This window comes from Cupressus sempervirens, chromosome 6 (genome assembly GCF_028749045.1).
Source record: "Cupressus sempervirens isolate cs-2001-9-10 chromosome 6, ASM2874904v1, whole genome shotgun sequence".
Taxonomy (NCBI): Eukaryota; Viridiplantae; Streptophyta; class Pinopsida; order Cupressales; family Cupressaceae; genus Cupressus; species Cupressus sempervirens.
In genome coordinates, this window is record NC_143123.1 from 303,295,335 (window position 1) to 303,315,573 (window position 20,239).

The window sequence follows — 20,239 nt, forward strand, 5'->3', positions numbered from 1 at the left end:
TTCCATGATTGCAATGTCAGTGGGAATTGTATGACCTATGAGCTTTGTTCTATATCTGGTGATGATTAAATATCAAGGCTTGGTAACTAGACCTAGGGTTTCATTTAACATAGTTTTGCATTACATACTTCATTTGCATCAGCACAAAATTTGATGATCATTTTGTTCCTACCTTTTGTAATGAAGGATTGGGAGGCATCTCCACATGTATCGGATTCCTCCATGGTTGCACAAGTGTTTAGTTCATTGACTCACACTCCTCAATGGAATCCCTGTCACTGCCAAGCAAAAACACACAACACTATGTGAGATGTTAGTCCATACATATGCATTCTATCCAAGCACAACATACATCTCATGTACATCAAAGTAAAACAAAATAGACAATGACATGTACACAAGAATACTCAGCTCAAGATTTCATATATATATATATATATATATATATATATATATATCAAAAGAATGGATTAGTAGAAAAATGGGTGCTACTCGAGCATAATTGATCAAAAATGATACATGTGGTGCTGGCACACCAATCGATACATAGTCAAAAATCAAAATCACAATCAGCCACAGAGCATCTAACTCTGTCCCGTATCCTCACCTCTAAGAGGATTAAGAGCAGCAGGTGGTGGAGGCGGTGGTGGCATATCTGATCTGGCAAGAGGTCATGTGCCCCCAGAATCTCGCGCATACTGAGAAAAGTGCTGCACCTGAAGTGTCTCATCTGGCATCACGCTGGTATATGCAACATAGTAATATGCTGCCCAAGCTGACTGAAATTGGATCTCATCCTATGCCAACTCCAATTTCCATTCCGCAGTCTCAGTGCACTCTCTCCAAAGATCTATATCCCACTGTTGCTCCACCAGCTGCACATCCTAGACTACCACTGCAATCTGTAACTCTCCCAACTATCGAGAGGCCACACGAACCTGCTCTCGATACCATTGTACCATGTCCTACACCCAACCTACTAGCTAATTTGACATATCCTCATCTAACATCTCTAGTGCCTACTACTATGGTGGCACCTCCTACCATGGTGGCACCTGTTGCTATGGAACCTCCTACTGAGGGGCCTCCTCCTCTGTCCTCTACCTGCGGCACTGAATCTGTCCAGTCCCACTACCCGCAACACTTGTATCTGATCCCATCTAATGTGGGGGAATTGGCATTTGTTGTACCTAGTGCTAGACCCATGGTTGCTGCTGTGGCTGTGGCTATGCCTACTGCTACTAGGGCACCTGTCTCTCTACCTACCTTGCCATCCCCACTGGATCTGTAAAACATGGGAACATATGGCTAATAAAAAATGCCTAATATGCAAGCATCATCCTGACATCTACTACCTCTGGCAGGTAGTCCCAACAAACTATAGCTAGGCTACGAATATCTATCATGGACTACCCTAGGTCCGTCTGTGCTGGCCAACCCCAATCAACATCCTTCTGCAACCTGGCATAGGTGTAGTACTCAGCAAAAATGTCCTGTGGTTGGCCATATTACCGCCACACTCATGAGAACACAAATCTCTCAATAACAGATATCATCCTGCCCGCCAGAGGTCGAGAATTGAACATCCATGGTAACTCTCTAGGGGTATCATCCTAGTCCTCTGTCTCTCTCTAGGGTCACCATAAAATAGACACCAGGTCATCAAGATGTATCCTCCACTACTCAGTCTTACCCAGGTGGACCTAGGTAATATGCCCTCAATATTTGCAAATATAGGGCTCCATGGGCTCTCAAGCATCCTCAAAAATTGACCTACATATGGGAAGATGCTCCCAAGCCTAGATCTGTAACACATATACTCTAGTTGCCATGGTATTCTTCTCATGGAAGATGACCTCGTGCATCTCATGGAAAAGGTGAGCCAACATGCACTGACCCCACCCAAAGATCTTCGGTGCCTCTAACATCTTATAGAGCATGACTCCCCACCCACACTCCAAACCATGCTGTTCTCTATTAAGACATAGGAAACAACTCAAAAATATAGCCAACACAGCTGCTAGCCTATGTGTTGGTCCATAAGTGTGCATAAACTCATCCTAGCTAATGACCCTGCCCCTCGGTAACTCTCACCCAAATACAATAGACAGTGCCTCTATCCTTGCTCGGGGCACTGTATCATAGACAACCTGGGTGCCATGGAAAGGAATCTACAAAATCCTTCATATGTCCTCTAGTGTGATGGTCATCTCACCCATCGGCAAGTGGAAGGTATTCGTCTCCGAATGGAAATGCTCAACCAATGCAATGAGAAGGCCATGATTCACCATCATGGCTAGAATTTGGTACAAAGAAGACAAACCTAATTGAGCAATGTGTGCTTGATTAGCATCATCGAGACTCTGCAAGAGCTCCCCATATGGTGGAAAATGAGACCTGAATGTGACATCACCAAAAACCTCCTGCATGCACAACAACAAAAAACAAAATAAATAATCAGTATCAAGTCAAAACGATGCATCAAAAAAAATTAAAATGCAATTTTTGAGCACGAAAATAAATTTTTTAAACATGACTGTCACAGAATTTTGCGCAAAATTCTATCAGTTTTGCATTAAAACATTCTTTCTTCACGCAAAGAATCACACCATCACATGAAAAAAGAGTTGTCCACACGAGAAAATAGCTGTTTGCATGAGAAATGAATCACCTCATGCGAAGAATCTAATTCTTTGCATGAAACATAATTTCTCCCGTGCGAAGATCCTCCTTGCCGCGTGTGAAGAAACATCACACCCTATTTTTTCACGTGAAGAAAGAAGGTCTTTGCATGAAAGTTGATAGGTCTCACGCGAAGAGAGATTGGACCCCCTAAAAACATGCTAAAATTTCTAATAAATGACATTAAAATGTGTGAAAATGAAAGTACAAATGATGGGAATTGATGACTCACTAGTGGTCCATAGTCTGCTGGGCGGCTGTGACGTCTAAAGTGCTTAAATTGATCATGTTTCACGCTAGCTGCCATGTCTCTCTCAGAGCTCAAATCAATAGAAGAAAAAAAACACAAATGAATTGAAAATGACCCCTCGGGTCCTTATATAGCTGTTGACCAAATTTTTTAAAGTGCTCGAATTTGCGCAAAAATACACCCCTAGCTAATTTGACCATTTTGAATCCATTTTCGAAATCAAATTCGAAATCTAACACACCTAAGAGCATCAAAAATGCATTTAAAAATTTTAGGGACCGACGCGATCGAACACTTGTGCAACCCAAATCTTTCTAATACTTTGTGATTCTTGGCATCCTTTCAACTCTGCATTCTCCATATTTTCAAAATCTATTTTGAAAAAGTCAACTCAAGTCAATCGTGGCTAAATCTGTTCAACTTTTGGTCAAACTTGGTCTTTCAGACCTCGCAATTATTACATACCAACTTTGAATTTTCTTTATATCATTCTGATCTCTTCTCTTTTATTTAGATCATTCTGATCTCTTCTAAATTCTGCTACATCTCAGATTTCTTCTGTATCTATTGCTATATTGCTTCACATCTATTTCTGGTGTGTCATCTTTCAATTTCACTCTCGAGGGGGCAGGATGATTACATCATTGAATACTTATTGCTCAAGGCATCTCGTTCCCATCTTATGTCCTTATCACTCGGGGCATCTCATCACTTAGGGCATCTTGCTCCCTCTTATCTGGCATCTTTGCCATCTATCTTATCTTTTCATCAAATTGATCAACTTTATAACAACTCTTCTCAGAGTTCGATGGACAGGTATTGGGACAGTCTAAACCCTAACTCCTGAGGATCAAGCCTCATTCTGGGGATGATTCTACGACTCATGATTGGACCTTATTATCTTTTACCAATCTTAGGTATCTAGATGTTCTATCTGGATCCTTGAAGGTTAAGCTCCATTCTAGAGATAATCTTCTAAATGCTGTCAATCTTAGGTATCTAGGTGTTCTATGTAGATCCTTGAAGGTTAAGATCCGTTCTAGAGATAATCTTCTAAATGCTATCAATTTCAAGTATCTAGACATTCTGTTTGGATCCTTAAAGATTACACTCCGTTATGGAGATAGTCTTTTAAATGCTATCAATCTTAGGTATCTAGGTTCTCTACTTGGATTCCTTGGGATTAAGCTCTGTTCTAGAGATAGTCCTTAAAAGCTTATCAATTGGTCTCCATGTCATCAACTTCGAAACCAATCTCATTTTCGCATTATGATTTTTGATTTTCTTTGAATTGAATGTGCTACTCACACATTCATTCAAAGAGGGGCAAAATGTAATACCCCAAAATTGGCTCATTGTCATGATACCAATTCTGGTCTATTTTTGACCAATCCTAAAGTCCTATTCCATTAGGCGAATTCTTATTTGGCTAGTCACTACTTGACTTAATTGTCAGATGCAAAAAACCCTAATCTGTATTCATCATGCTTATTATTTAATTCCTATAGTATTTACTCATATTAGTCACATTAAACCTATTAATTAATATTTAATTTAATTATTAAGTATTTATACTTTAATTAAATTAAATTATATCCTAAGGCTAATGTACTATGGAATTAAATTTATTTAATTTATTAAATATAACTATTTTAATTGATTAAATAAAATTATTTAATTAAATGGAGAACTTACTTCTAATTAATTAAACAAAGTTATTTAATTAAATGGGAAGCCATTCCTAATTAATTAAATGAAGTTATTTAATTAAATAAGAAAAGTGTCTCTAATTAATTAAATAGAAAAGGTAATTATGAGAGCATATCTCATTTTATTAAATTAAATATCTCACCAAAATCTCTCTTCAGTTCAAAAAAGAAAATTCCCAGTTCACTGTTGATCAAAAAGGAATTAAATCAGTTAACTCCTTATTCTACTCAAATTAAATCAGTTAACTCCTTATTCTACTCAAAAGAAATTAGTTAACTCCCTCTAATTTAAGAATCTTCCTTTATGACTGAACTTCACCTTTAATCCTAACCGTTGATTAAAATTGATCTCAACCGTTGATGGATTCCAAGAAAGTCTATTTAAGAGACCCCCATCTCTTCATTTTTAAGAGGTTGAATGAGAATTTGCATCGAATTGCTGCTAGATTGTGTATTCATTTGAGCTCATTATTTTCATAAGATATTCATTTTCTAGTTTAATCTCATTTAGCATAATATGCATAGATTTTAGCATAATCTTCTTTTACATATTCTTAGATTAAATGTTCATATTCCATTATAGATTAATCTGCATTCTCATATGGATTAGTTGCATTTTCTTTTAAATCCTTCGTTCATAGAGGGTCTGGTTGCTTAAACATCTTAAATCTGAGGATATCTAACAAGAAATTCCCTTTAGATAGAAAGCAACAGGTCACCTTGTCGGCTGATTTTTGAATGAATAATCCAATGTTCATTATGAGATGAATCCGCATATAAAGACCGTGTTGAAGTGTGTGTGTTAGCATAGGCCAAATTTTTGCGCATACACTCATCATCAGTTACATCATCAAGATGTACTCCTCTAATTTGAGCTATCTCCATAGCATCTAATATAGCTACAATTTGTCTCAATTGATCCAATATAGCATCATCGATATTTCTTCTACCATGAACCATCTTTACAAATTAGGTTCCTACAAGATCATAACCCTTTGCAAGTTATAGGTCAAATCTATAGATCTGCCTTCCTACAACCAAATCCAAATTAGGGTTCTACAAGATCCAATCTCCACAAGGATGAACCTCAAGCTCTGATACTACCTAATGCAGGTAAAGGATGAATAACTGGGGCCAAAGGCTCACCTAGCTATCCAAACCACCTTGCAAGAGTTAACACAATAGAAGCAAACACAAAGAACAACAACCAAAGGAGGAAGAAAAGTAAAATACTTTTATTGATTCTTCAAATATTCAACATACATGCCTAGCTACAAGGCCTTTTGGGTTATGGTCAAATACAAATACATTCACATTCAAAAATCCAATAACAAATTCACACTTTCTGGTTCTATTCTCCATCTCCTTCCAAAAACTTGCCTAACTTTAAGCCTAAACACTCTATATATACTTGCCAAAATGGCTTATAGATCATTCTAGAACATTACATAAGAGGAAGGCTGATCCAAAAATGGTTTGGACACATCCCAAGAAAAGATCTTAACATAAATGTTGTGATCAAAATAAATTCCGCAAGTAAGCTTGTTGAAATCATGTCCAAATGCTGACACTCGGCATAAACAAGAAAACTCAGTGCACATGAAGTGTCACTTGGGATACACTAGGTAAGTTAGTACATTAAGAGTCACTTTGAATATATTGGGTAATTTAGCACATGAAGGAACACTCAGTCAATGCTAGATTTCTATAGTAACTCAACACCAACTGAGTGCTACACTAGCTTGGCACCAACTGAGTGCTACAGTAACTCAACACCAAGTGCTATGGAAACTCGGATCCAATTGATTGCTATAGTAACTAAGCTCCAATATGTAGAATGAAAAAATGAGTAGGATAAAAAGGCAAGCCAGGATGCTCCTACATCACTTTCCCATGCCTTGAGTGCTAGCATAGGCTAGGATGGGTGTACAAAGGATGCTTGGTTGTGACCTTGCCTTATTAATATGCCTTGTCTATAGGAAAGGATTTTGATGCTGCATAGAGACACTAGGGAGGTGAAGTCTAGAGAGGCTACTAGGGTAACCTTAGACTTGGCTCATGCGATGACACTTTTCCACTTGCATAGAAGATCTCCTACATGTCTTTGTTGCCTCTAGGTTTAGATGTTACTTGTGTCTTGGTGCCTTTGAGATAGATTGCTATAAGGTTTTCCTTGACCTAGATGTTGGTTATGAATTTTGGATTGATATCTGTATGGGACATTAGATTATATCCTTAGCATGGTGGGAGTGGACCATTTAGTTTCCACAAGGTCAAGTGGTAGTGTTTCTTATACCATTGAGATCTAACAGTTGGATGTTGTTGTTGGATGTACTTGTGCAGTTGTTCCTTTCATCGTGATCTTATGTTTTTGATAAATGGTTATATTATGTTGTATTATACTTGGTTATCAAAGATCTTATGAAATGTTTTATTTATTCATGATGTATATTCTTTGAGCTTTTCATACCCTGTGACTTGTAAAATGGATGATTATGCGTTTTGGTTATGCCATGTGGCATCTTATGTAATTGTATATTATATAATTAGAGCCATACTTGTAGTTATTCTATGATGTGGAATCATTATGTATTAGATTTAGTATTAATAAAACTTATGAATGTGACTCAACATCATGGAGCCCTTAAGAGATGTAATATGTTTATGGATTATTTTTATGTTTGTGAGTTATTGCTTCTGCTATATTATCTTTTGTTATTATAATCTTAAATTTTTTTTGGAAAACTTAGTGAAACTTTAGGTTAATTTATTTTGGGTTCCTTTTGGCAATATGGTCAATTAGATGTCTTGATGGTTGTCATTTCTGGCAACATATACTCAACATTTCATTTATGCATTCAGAGACAAAAAATTGTCTTAGACAGTTTGTAGGAGTATAGTGAATAGATCTTAATAGTAAAGATGATGCAGAAAGAATAAAATTATATGCAATTGAGGAAAAGTTTCTAAAATTTGTGTGATGTTGTGTACCAATGCACATGTGTGAACAGTTAGTATGATGCAAGTTATAGTAAGTTTAACTATGTTGGTATTTAACAGTGTAGAATAGAGAAGAGAACATAGTCATACAACTTTAGGAATTGTTTTGGTTTCAAAATAATTACTAAGTAATGTTAAGTTGACCATGTGGAAATTATTTTATATTATGTCAAGCATGTGAAGACATGGAAGCTGACTGAGCTACAATTTGTGAATGTGCAAGGTATAAGTAAAGATATTATGTTGCACAAATAATGGGAAAGTGTGTTACATAGTGAATGTGTGTAATGCATAGATATTTTTTAAGTTACATGATTAGATGTGACATGTGAACTATTTTGAGAACTATCAACAAGTCTTATGTGATATGAAATGTGATGTAAGATCAGAGCAAGTGTGAGTTACATTAGCAAACAAGTATTGTATGTATATCTATTATGTAAAGGAACTGAATTGTATAATTGCATGTTAGGGCAGTGGGCTCTTCTTGAATACATTTAAATGATCTACCAACTCCTAATAGGGTTGAGGCTTCTAACAAGGCCTAATTCTCTAACAAGGACTCAAGACACTATATGTACTTCATAGACTCCTAACAGGGTCAATATCCTTAATAGGATCGTATTGTTTAGTGAATCATCTAGTGGGTATCATCCCCACTAGGGTTTTCCCTTGGCTAGGGTTTCCCTAGTTAAAAAATAATGGTTTTACAAGTTATCTATGTGTATGGTTATATTTAATATTCAACATTTTTGGTTTACTTTCATATGCAAGTTATAAAGTAATTAACAAGATTTAGTTGTGGGCAAAAGTTTGTAGAATATTGATTCAACCCCTTCTTAGTATTATCTATTTCTAACAATTGATATAAGAGCACAGTTAATTTGAAGAGGCTTAATAGCTTAAGTATGGTTCTAGTGAATATTGAATAGTTGAAGAAGAATCTTGAAGAAGCTCTTGAACAGATTGATCTTCTTACTCAAGAAAGAGATAACTTGAAAGATAGATACAAAGATGCAAAAGTTTACATTGGTAAATTGAAAGATGACATTGATGATCTAAAAACTAGAAAGGAATCATTTGCATAGATTAGTGTTAATGATGATACAAAAAATCTCAAGAAAGAGAATGAGATTTTGAAATGTGAGTTGAAAATTGTTGAACTAAAGTTGAGTCTTAAGACTAGTGGCAATAAGAGTGAACTTGATCTAAAATCTAAGAATCTAGACCTTAGATCCCAGTTGAGTCAAGTGAAATTTTAATTAGGTTCTATTAAGATAGAGCATGCAAAGTTGGAAAAATACAACATTATCATGAAAGGAGAGTTGACACAAGCTAAACAATAGTTAGAGAAACTTTCCACAAGTTTTGAGAAAAGTGATGAACAAATATTTCATCAAAGACCTTCTTATGAAAAGACAAGCATTGGATATCTTCTTGGAGAGAAGTCAAGAAAGAAAGATGAGATTAGGATAGAACCAGATTGTATAGGAAAAATTTCAAGTGGTCTGATGAAGTTGAGAAAAATGAATTGACCAAGAAATTTGATGAACTTAGAACAATAGAGCATGTTGAAGAACCTAAGCAAGATGATTCCTCTAAAGAGGTAAGACATGAATTCAAAGGTAGATGTTTCATATGCAATGAAGTTGGATATATGAAGAGATATTATACATGTAAGTCTTTTAAACTTATTACTAATTTCTATTGTTATAATTGTCATGGTTATGGATATAAGGCAATAGAATGTAAGAAACCCAAATTTGTTGATGATAATAAGAATAGTTTAATGTTTAGGAATACTAACACTATAGGTAATGGAAGAAGTAGATCACAAAGAAAATCTAATGATGGAGAGAGACATGATGGTGAGAAAAAGTAGTTTTTTTGTTACAAATATAACAATCCTAGACATATTGCAAGGAATTGCAGAGCACATGAAAGTTAGAATGGGAACGATTAGAGGAGAAATTTACATGTATGTTAGTTATGCAATAACTTTGGACACAAATAAAGACTCTATAGAATGGATGGAGAGAACTTTAATGCCTAACCACAGAAGGAGCAACAATAGGAATGATAGAAGGAATGAAAATGGAGGAAACAACAGTCAGAAAGAAGTAGTCAAGGAACATGTTGAGGAATTCAAAGAAGTATTTGTGAAGGCTTGTAATCCAGAGAGTTCACATACTATATTAGAAGAGAAATTATTTGATGCACTTGATGGAAATTTGAAGTCATGGATTATTTGTGACTCAAACTATCTAAATTAAACTATTGCAATAGCAACCGAGCATCAGTGGTTAGAACTAATGTTATAGAGTGAGTTAGAGATTATGCAGTTAACAGAAGGTAGAAGACATAGAGAGAAAGCTATGGTTTAGTGCATAAGTCTTGATGTGATCATAGTAAGCAAGAATTATAAGATCAAGGTCACTAATAAACAAAGATAATATTTTGAGTTTGTGGTAGATACACATTTATTACATAATGCAATTTTAAATGATTTAAGGATCACAAACAAGATTTGATGTACCATTTTTTCATGTGAAGTTTCTTGAGCTAATTGAAGAGCAATTTGACAAAAATTGAAGTGCAAAGATATTTTGTGAAGATGAAAGTTACAGAAGCCCTAAAATTGCAAATTTGTGGTATTTTACAGAATATTCAATCCAGTTTCTTGATATATTTACTATTATAAAGGAATGGCTATTCAAAGCGTGCATGATGTTAGTGTTAGACCAAGGTATGAGTCTAGAAAAAACCCATTTTTTTCTTTACTAGATGATCCTATAGGCTCATTTTTGCAATTCTAGAAAATGTGTTAAATGTAGAGGATATAAGGAATTATATACATTGCAAAATTAAGAGTATAGGTAATAAGGAGATTCACAAGGACTTAGGAGTCATGTGTAATAATGAATTATCCTTGAAGTTTGAATATGGGTACCTTGAAGATTTGAATTTGATGAAGTATATGTTCTACATAGAATTCAACAATCATGAGTGGACCCAAATTATATTGAGTAGAGTTCATGATGATATGTTCTAGTTAGGTGATACACATATTGTCATTGATAGTGACCTAGTTCATTAGGTCACATGATTTAGAAATGAAGGTTGTAATCTTGTTAATGATAAAAGCATAAAAAAATAATGGAGATAGACCTAAAAATCGAGTTTGACAAAAGAAATATGAGGGTTGATCCTATTTAGGATAAAGGAGTCAAGTTATTGACCAAAATCTTAGGGTACAAGTTGAACCATGGATCAAGGGTAAACAAAGTACTAGCTGGATTCCTTCATACAACATATGTGATGGCAACTAAAAGAATACATATAAATTTGTGGAACATTGTCAGAGTGCAGCTACTGGACAATATTGCAAAGATAAAGAAAACAAAGAGTGCAATATTTAGATTTGAGTCCCTATTGAATCATTTATTGTTTTATGTTACTAAGAAGTTTCCTAGAGTAATTAGTTGGGATAGAAACAAGTGTACAATGAAGATTGTAACTCAAAGCTACATATTTAAACCTAAAAATTTTAGAGACATGATATTGAAAAAATGATGAAGAATTTTTAGTTTGAGATGAAATTGAGGTATAGGATACCTCCCTCTATGGTAGAGAAGTATAAGGATGATTTGTGCTTCATGGTGGAAACTGAAAGCATCTTCATGGAAGCAGTGATACCTAGAGTGAATTTCATTGAGCCTATGGGCTCTGAGATGAGTGGTAAACTTATTGAAGGGTATGCACAGATCATACTCGAGTTTGGGCAGGACACAAATGTCCTAGATGGGGGACATATGATGAAAGGTTAAGGATTGTAGAGTTTGATGTCCACAAGGAGAGTAAGAAGAAATTAGAGAAGGAGATATATTCCATACTTAAGGAATCTAGCATGATTAGATAGGAATTCAATTAGATAAAGGGAATTACATTGGAGATGAAGGCCAATGGGTAGATAGAAGTGTTGGTAGTAACACCTATTGCAGTAGTAGGACCTTCATAAGGAGTAATAGTGGCACAACCATGTGCATAAGCTCCCATTGCACCATATGCATCAATTGTGCAAGTGCAACCTATAAGATCAAGATATGAGAAATCAAGGTGGCAGTTAGAGGTGGAAGCACCTACTACATAGAGGAAGTCATGGATATTGGTGAAGGTTAAGTAAGAAAATACACCTCAAACAAAGAAAAGAGTAAAGTAGATCAATAGCTAGCTTTGAAAAAGGAGGAAAACCATGCAAGTGAGTAGTTCTAAAAGCTCAGATGATGACAGTGAAGATAAACCTATTGAGAAAGATGCATAGGAAGCCAAGACAACCATAGAAAAGAAAACATAGAAACCAAAGGTGGAGAATCTAAACATGTAGATTATAAATGATGATAATTTTGTTTAGTTGAATAAATTTTATAGCATGTATAGTAGTATGGATAGGAGGAAATTAAAGAATGCCATAATAAGAAATATGATTATGAGGAATAAAAGATTTGATAGCATTAGAATAAGATTCCTAAAGACCTATGCAATAGGTTGATTGATAGAAAGAGAAGGGTAGTAGAAGAAGATCTGAATATGAGGATCAAACCCATAAATAAGTTATGTTATGTTGGATCAAAAGAGGAATCTGAGAAATTTTTAAAGGGTATTGAGCCCTTGCTGAGGAACAAAAGGAGAGAAATTCTTCTGATGGGAGGCAATTATGAGGAGGTAAGGAAAGAAATAGAGGAGTTTATAGTGAAAAACATGTCCTCATTACCTAGAAAAGGCTGATAGTCAATATATGTACAGGCAAATACACCTTCTAGTGAAGAGGAAGAGGCAAAAGGGACACATCAACCACTATCTCCACCTCACATTATTATGGGTATTAAATCCATGCAAGTGGATAGTAAGTACATAATTATGAACACAAAGGAGAATCATTTTGTAGCGTATGGGGAAAATATTGTTGGAAATATCACTGCCTATACTAGTTTTGATGATGAAGAGGAAGAAGAAGAAAAGAAGAAAAAGGAGTGCAGAGAAAAGAAAAAGAAAAGAAGATGAAAGAAGAACATGAAAAGAAGAGGAAAGAAGAAAAGGATAAGAAACATAAAGAAGAAGAAGAAAAGGAAAAAGAAGAACAAAAGAAGAAGAAAGAGGCTAAGGAAGAGAAGAGTGCAAAGAAATATATGAAAAAGACTACTATATCTTTAGCAGTATTAGTAGTTGGAACATTAGAAACAATACCTATTCCATCTAATGATGAAGACCAGAAAGAGTTATTGGGCACTTTGAGAATTTTTTTTGAGAAAAACAAATCTATAAAGTTTTTGGAGAAGACCCTTGCTGAAGTTTTGGAGCACATGCAAAATATAATGTCCACAATTGTGGCTAATCCAAACTTGCAAGCTAAGGCAAAAGAGTTGGTGAAGAAATTTGATGGGGAATTCACAACCTTAGCTAAAGTATTAATAGAACAAGCACATAATAATCATGATGCAACAACATTCAACACAGTGTGCACTAAGTGCGCAATGATTTGAAGGCACTTGATGGAAACATCAAGGAATTGAGACACCATATTGTTGATGGTAAGAAGTTTTATTAATGGTGTGCAATGTTCTATACTTACTTATCTAAATTTTATGCAAAGGTCAAAGGCCATATGAGTGAGCTTTAGCCACTCACTACAAGATTGCAACAACCGAAGATTAGATTTGAAGATTTTAAGAATGAGATTGAGAAAATCCAAAAAGTTGTTAGAACCGTTGAATTTGACATGGAGAAGGTAATGAGAAGATTCTCTATTCTCAAAGAACATCTGGCACCCAAGATCATAATTTTTCAAAGGCAATTGGAGGAATGTCTTTCAACAAAGAATTCCTATGACAATTTTTCCTATACTAACTTGAGCGCTATTGAAGTGGCATCCTATGCACTTTTCACACTCATCAGTATATCAGATGAAGTCAAAGGAAACTAGAATAAGGACTTTGATAGATTGAAGATTGATTTTGTAGATTTTATATCTAGAATGATGAGCTGATCAACAACAAGAAACAAGTTTTTGTGATATAGTTTTTTATACCTTTTCCATTGATGTCAAAGGGGGAGTATTATTAGAGTAAAATTGTATATATGTAAATGTATATGTAAGGGCAAGCTTATGTATGTATCAAATGTAAAGTAGTGATAAGGAATGTAATGATCCATCGAAACATGAATAAATTTGTTATGCTTTGAAGAAAATTTGTTTGTAGTTATTTTATTTGCTTTTGTTTTGTATGACATCATCTTGGGTCATAGCCAATTTTCCCAAATATTGCCATCAATGCCAAAGGGATGATGTGCAAAGAATAAACTTATGCACAAAGAATCAACTTATGCACAATTGAGGAAAGGTTTGTAACATTTTCATGATCTTGTATACCAATGCACATGTGTGTATGGTTAGTATGACACAAGTTACATTAAGTTTAAATGTGTTGGTATTTAACAATATAGAACAAAGTATAGTAAAAAAACAAAGTTGTACGACTTTAGGAATTGTTTTGGTTTCAAAATAATTACTAAGCCATGTTAAGCCAACAACGTGGATATTATTTTATATTATATCAAGTGTGTGAAGACATGGAAGTGGACTGAGCAATAATTTGTGAATGCACAAGGTATAAGTAAAGATCTTGTGTTGTGCAAATAATTGGAAATTGTGTTGCATAGTGAATGTGTGTAATGCATAGATATTGTAGAAGTTTCATGATTATATGTGACATGTGAACTATTTTGAGAACCATTCGTGAGCCTTATGTGATGTGAAATCTAATGTAAGATTAGAGCAAGTGCGAGTTACAACAGTAAGAAAGTATTGTATGTATATCTATTCCATGAAGGAATTGAATTGTATAATTGCATGTTAGGGTAGTGGGCTCTTCTTGTATACATTGTAAATGATATACCAACTTATAATGAGTTTGTGGAAAATCCTAATAGGGTTGAGGCTTCTAACAAGGCCTAGTCCTCTAACAAGGACTCGAGACACTATATGTACTTCATAGACTCCTAAGAGGGTCAATATCCTTAATAGGATCCTATTGTTTAGTGAATCATCTAGTGGGTATCATCCCCACTAGGTTTTTCCCTTGGCCAAGGTTTCCCTAGTTAAAAAATAATGGTGTTATGAGTTCTCTATGTGTACAGTTATATTTATTGTTCAACATTGTTGGTTTACTTTCATATGCAAGTTATAAAGTAATTAACAATATTTAGTTGTGGGAAAAAGTTTGTAGAATACTAATTCACCCCCCCTCTCAGTATTATCTATTTCTAATAGCTCCTTGGCAAGGTGTTACACTATGAATGCAATTAGAGAAGTCAAAGGAGACAAACTATGATAAGTAAAGTATTAAAGAATTTACTTCCTATCTATGTAATTAGAGTATCTACAATGCAAGAATTGAGATGTACAACTGGTAATGATATGACCTTGGATACTCTAAATGGTAGAATCACTTAATTTTAATTATCAAATTTTGATAATTATACACCTTCTAGTGTTGAATATGCTTCCAAGTCTCAACTAACCCTTAATGGATCAAAAAGGAGAAATTTTTTAAAGAATAAGCATGTGGATAATGACAGTGAATTAAATGATGATCTTGATGACCTTGAAGCATTATTGGAAAGAAGGCTACTATGAGGAAAAGGAAAATACAAAGATAAAATTCCTATGCTCTATTTTATGTGTAACAAAGTTGGTCATATTGTTGCAAGATGTCCCAATAGAGATGAAAATGAGGAAAATAAAGAAAATAAATATTAAGGAGACAATAGAGACAACCAAGGTAACAAATACTACAAAGGAAAATGTAATAAATATTGTTACATTGATAAAGAAGAGGGTTTTGATAGTGATTTTGATGAAAATGATGAAGAATTTTTTTATGTTACAATGAAAGATGAATCTAATGAAAATGAGAAAATTGCTTTAATCTCACATGTAAGTAAGAATGACAGATGGATAATTGGTAGTGATCTCTCACATCATATGATTGGTGATACAAGTAAGTTTGAAAATCTAGAACATTATAATGGGAGTAGTGTTAAGTTTGGAAATGATGCACCATGTTAGGCAAAAAGTAAATGATCAATTATATGGAATGATAAGATTAGATGTGAGAATGCATATTGGGTTGATGAATTGAAATATAATCTATTGAGTGTGACATAGTTTAACACTTTAGGCTATCAAGTTGAATCCTACAATAAGAAGGAAAAGATCTATGATGCTATTGGTGAACTAATTGAAAGTGGAGAGCAAACAAGAGGTAACATGTTCTATCTAGACCTATTTGAAGATAGATGTTTATTTGCATAATTTGAGGATCTTTGGTTATGGCATAAGAGGTATGTAATGTAAAATTTGATAATTTGGTAAGAATTAGTAAGATGAAAAGAGTAAGAGGATTACCAAGATTGAGAAAACCTGATAAAGTGATGTGCAAACAATGTCAAATAGAAAAAATGATAAATTCTAGTTTCAAGAGTAAGACCTATTCTTTGTTAGAAACAATAGTCCACCAAGATAACTAAGGGTGGAGGGGTGAATTAGTTATCCAATAATTAAAGCATTTATCAACCTTCAAAAATATTAACCATTCAACTAAAGTAAAGAACAACCATAACAAGATGCACATAGACAATTATACTAGATATGTTAACTAGGGAAACCCTTGATCATAGGGAAAACCTAGGTGGGAATGATGCTCACAAGATGATGTACTAATATAAATATTCCTTGTTAGAGGATAGACCTTGTTAGGAGTCTATTATAATATTTAGTACATAAGATTCCCAATTAGGAGACTTTGAATCCCTATTAGAGATTCCAACCCTGCTAAGAGTTGTAAAAGAGAGAAGGACTCACTTTCTAAATAGCTTCTGGGGCAAAACCACTAAACTCACTATCCAAATAATCTCTCAACTATTCCTTAGAAAATAATTGTATGTACTATACCATAACTTCTTTCCTCTATCCTTTTAACTAGAATAATCAATGTCAAACCTTGTAGACTAGGTTAGAAACCTCGAATCCAAGTATCCAACTTTTGATCACACAATAAAACCTTGACAATGAAGTTTCCTTCACTTCTACTCTGCACTTCTTAACTTTGCATTCTGCTCTTTGTGCCACTTAAAATTACTTATCTTCCATACTCATGATAAAGGAAAATATCCTTCCTTTATATCAAATCCATAATACAACTCCTTGAGTGAGCTGTTACACCTTCTTAATTAATTATTATAGACCACATTAAGAACGTGTAACACTTAGAGATAACATTAATATTTCACCTTGCAACTTGAATATCTTTCAATATAGGTAACATTATGACAAGTGAGCTTAGCTATGCCATCACCAACATTTCTTCTTTACATCTATAACTTTGGCTTCTCAAAATAATAAATCTACTAAGAGATATAACAAGTTTACTAGAACATGCCTATGTAAACTCTATCTCATAATAGTCTTCACCAAAGTTTGCATAACTTCTTCTAGACTTAATATCTTATGCTTCTAAGCATACCTTCATATACTAGACACATATTATAATCTCCCTTTAACCTCACTACTAAAAGTACTCAACAATCTGTCTTTACCAACTTGATCTTTCCACTGTTCTTCTGTCAGATACCACAAAAAAATTGCTATGTTGACATCAATGAAAAACATTGTGATGAATGTAACATATCACCATGATAATTATCTAATCATGTTTCTACAATACTCCCCCATAGTAATATCATCAGCATTCATGCTTCCAACAATATCTCCCTTTGGCATTGATGGCACATAGATAAAAAACATCTAGTTCCAAGAATACCAACTGCAAAAGACTATTAACCTTTCATTTCAAACCCTCTTCATCAATCATTCTCCCATGCTATAATTCTCCAACCTCATGCTGTACTTATTCAACTTCTCCCCCATTGATATACCTCAATTTGCTTTACATTGTTTACATCAAACTATTTTTCCATTCTATACTTCTCCAAATTTTTGAACTATTTTTTTTGTTTTTCATCCTAACTTCTCCCCCATTGACATCAATGGAAAAGGTTTCAACAACCATCAAAACTTTGCAACAACTAATTCTTACATAGCTCTAGTATCCAAAGACATTGTTCAAAAAACACATCCAATAAGAGTCCTAGATGACTCTATCCATAGGTACTTCCCACATACATGAAGCATCAATATTTAGTCCATAAAAACAATAGCACTTTATTACAATGGACTGATGTACTCTTGCATCTTCTACTTTGATGTAGGAAGGGGCATAATGCCTAAAATACCTCACAAATACTCAAAAGTCTCTTTGGGAAGAGGCTTAATGAAGATATCTAAAATCTTCTCTTTAGTGCTCACATACTCCAATCTAATTTCCTTTTCTGCAACTTTCTCTCTCAACATGTAATACTTGATAGAAATTTTCTTGTTCTTAGAATGCAACATTGGGTTCTTAGACATATTTACTGTGCTTGTGTTGTCACAATGTATGACAACAGGTTCGTTGAATTTTATCATTATATCCTTCAACATCTGCTTCATCCAAACAACTTGATTGCAATTGTTTTCTATTACTTCTGCTATAATTTGTGAGGTACAATCCTACTTCTTTCTTAGCCAAAAAATCAATCTTCCTCCAAGAAAGAAGGCTCCACCATTGGTGCTCTTTCTATCATCCATACTATCTTCCCAATTAGCATCAATATAAGCACATAAAGTAAAATTATTAGAATTATCATACCACAAACCAAACTTGGGTGTTCCTTTCATGTATCTAAATATGCTTTTGATTGCTGCATAATGTACTTCTTTAGGATCGACTTGGAATCTTGCAACAATTCCAATTGCATTTTCGATATCCAGCCTTGTGTGAGTCAGATATTGCAATCCTTTGATCATAGATCTGTACTTCTTCTCAATATTAGGTGTCTCATCCTTTGTAGATAACTTGTGTATAGTTACCATAGGTATTCCAATGGGTTTACATGTTTCCAAAGCAAACCTTTTTAGTAAATCCTTCAAACAATTAGTCTGAGATATAAAGATTCCTTCTTTATCCTGTACAATATGGAATCCTAGAAAATATTTAATTTCTCCTATCATACTCATTTCAAATTCCTTCTTCATTTCTTCTACAAACTTGTTACTTTCATTATCATTTCATTCAAATATGATATCATCAACAAATATTACCAAAATCATTAATCCATCATCGATTTCTTTCCAATATAGATTACTATCTGCCATACATTTTCTATATCCAAGTCTTGTCAAATGCTTTTCCAACCTTGCATACCAAGTTTTGGGTGCTTGCTTCAAGCCATACAATGCTTTCTTTAGTCTATATACTATGTCCTTGTCATCTATCAAAGGTGAACCTTTAGGAAATTCTATGTACACCTCTTCTTCAAGTTCTCCATTCATAAATGCTAACTTGAAATCCATTTGATATACTTTGAATTTCTTATGTGTTACATAGGCTAAGAATAACCTTACCACTTCAATTCTAGCCATAGGAGCATAGGTCTCATCATAGTCTATTCCATCTTGCTATGAGTAACCTTTACATACTAATCTTTCCTTATTCCTTACAACTTCACCTTGTTCATTCATCTTTTTCCTAAATGCCCATTTAGTTCCTATCACATTCTTTACTATTTGATCCAATTCCTCTTTTATAGCTTGCTTCCAATAGTCATCTTTACATTCTTCATCTACATTCTTAGGTTCAAATTGAGATATTAAACATAGTTCTTCATTGATTCTGCTTCTTTTCATCACACATTTATCTATGTTTCTAATGATCTACTTAGGTGAATGATTCTTTGTCATAGTCTTACCCAAAGTAGGAGTTGTTATCTCAACTCTTGGCTTTGCTAAAGGTTCCAAGATTTTTTCCTACCTTAGCTCTCCTTCATTTTGCAAATCATTTTTAGTCTCAAGTAATACTTCATCATTCCTTGGTTTAATAATAACACCATCATCTAAATTGTAATCAACTATTCTTTCTTGTATCCCAAATTTCTCATCAACTCTCACATTTGCACTTTCCATAATAGTTACCAAAGTTGTCTCTTCTATTAATTCATCTTCATTAAGAAATCTAGGCTCATTATCATAGTCATTCAAGAATATTTCTATACTTTTTTTAAATTCTTCAACTTGATCAGTAAGTAAACTCTTTCTATTTCTCCTTAATCTCTTAGGAGATTTGGACAAAAAATGACCAAATTCTTTACATGTCCAACAAACAAAAATTTTCATACCTTATATTTCTCTCCTCATAAGTACATCAATACCTTCCTTTATCTTTATTTATTCTTTAGATCTAGACCTATCTTTGCTTGAGCTTCTATTCTTTTGTATACAAAGGAAGGATTCTAGATCTGAATACTCAATACTCTATTCTTTACACAAATTTGATAGCTCACCAAGAATTTCCACCATCCTAGTGTTGAAATTTCCTCTATCAGATGTAGTACTATCTTTCCTAAACATTCTTTCCATGGATTTCCCAAAGTCGTTAAACTTTAT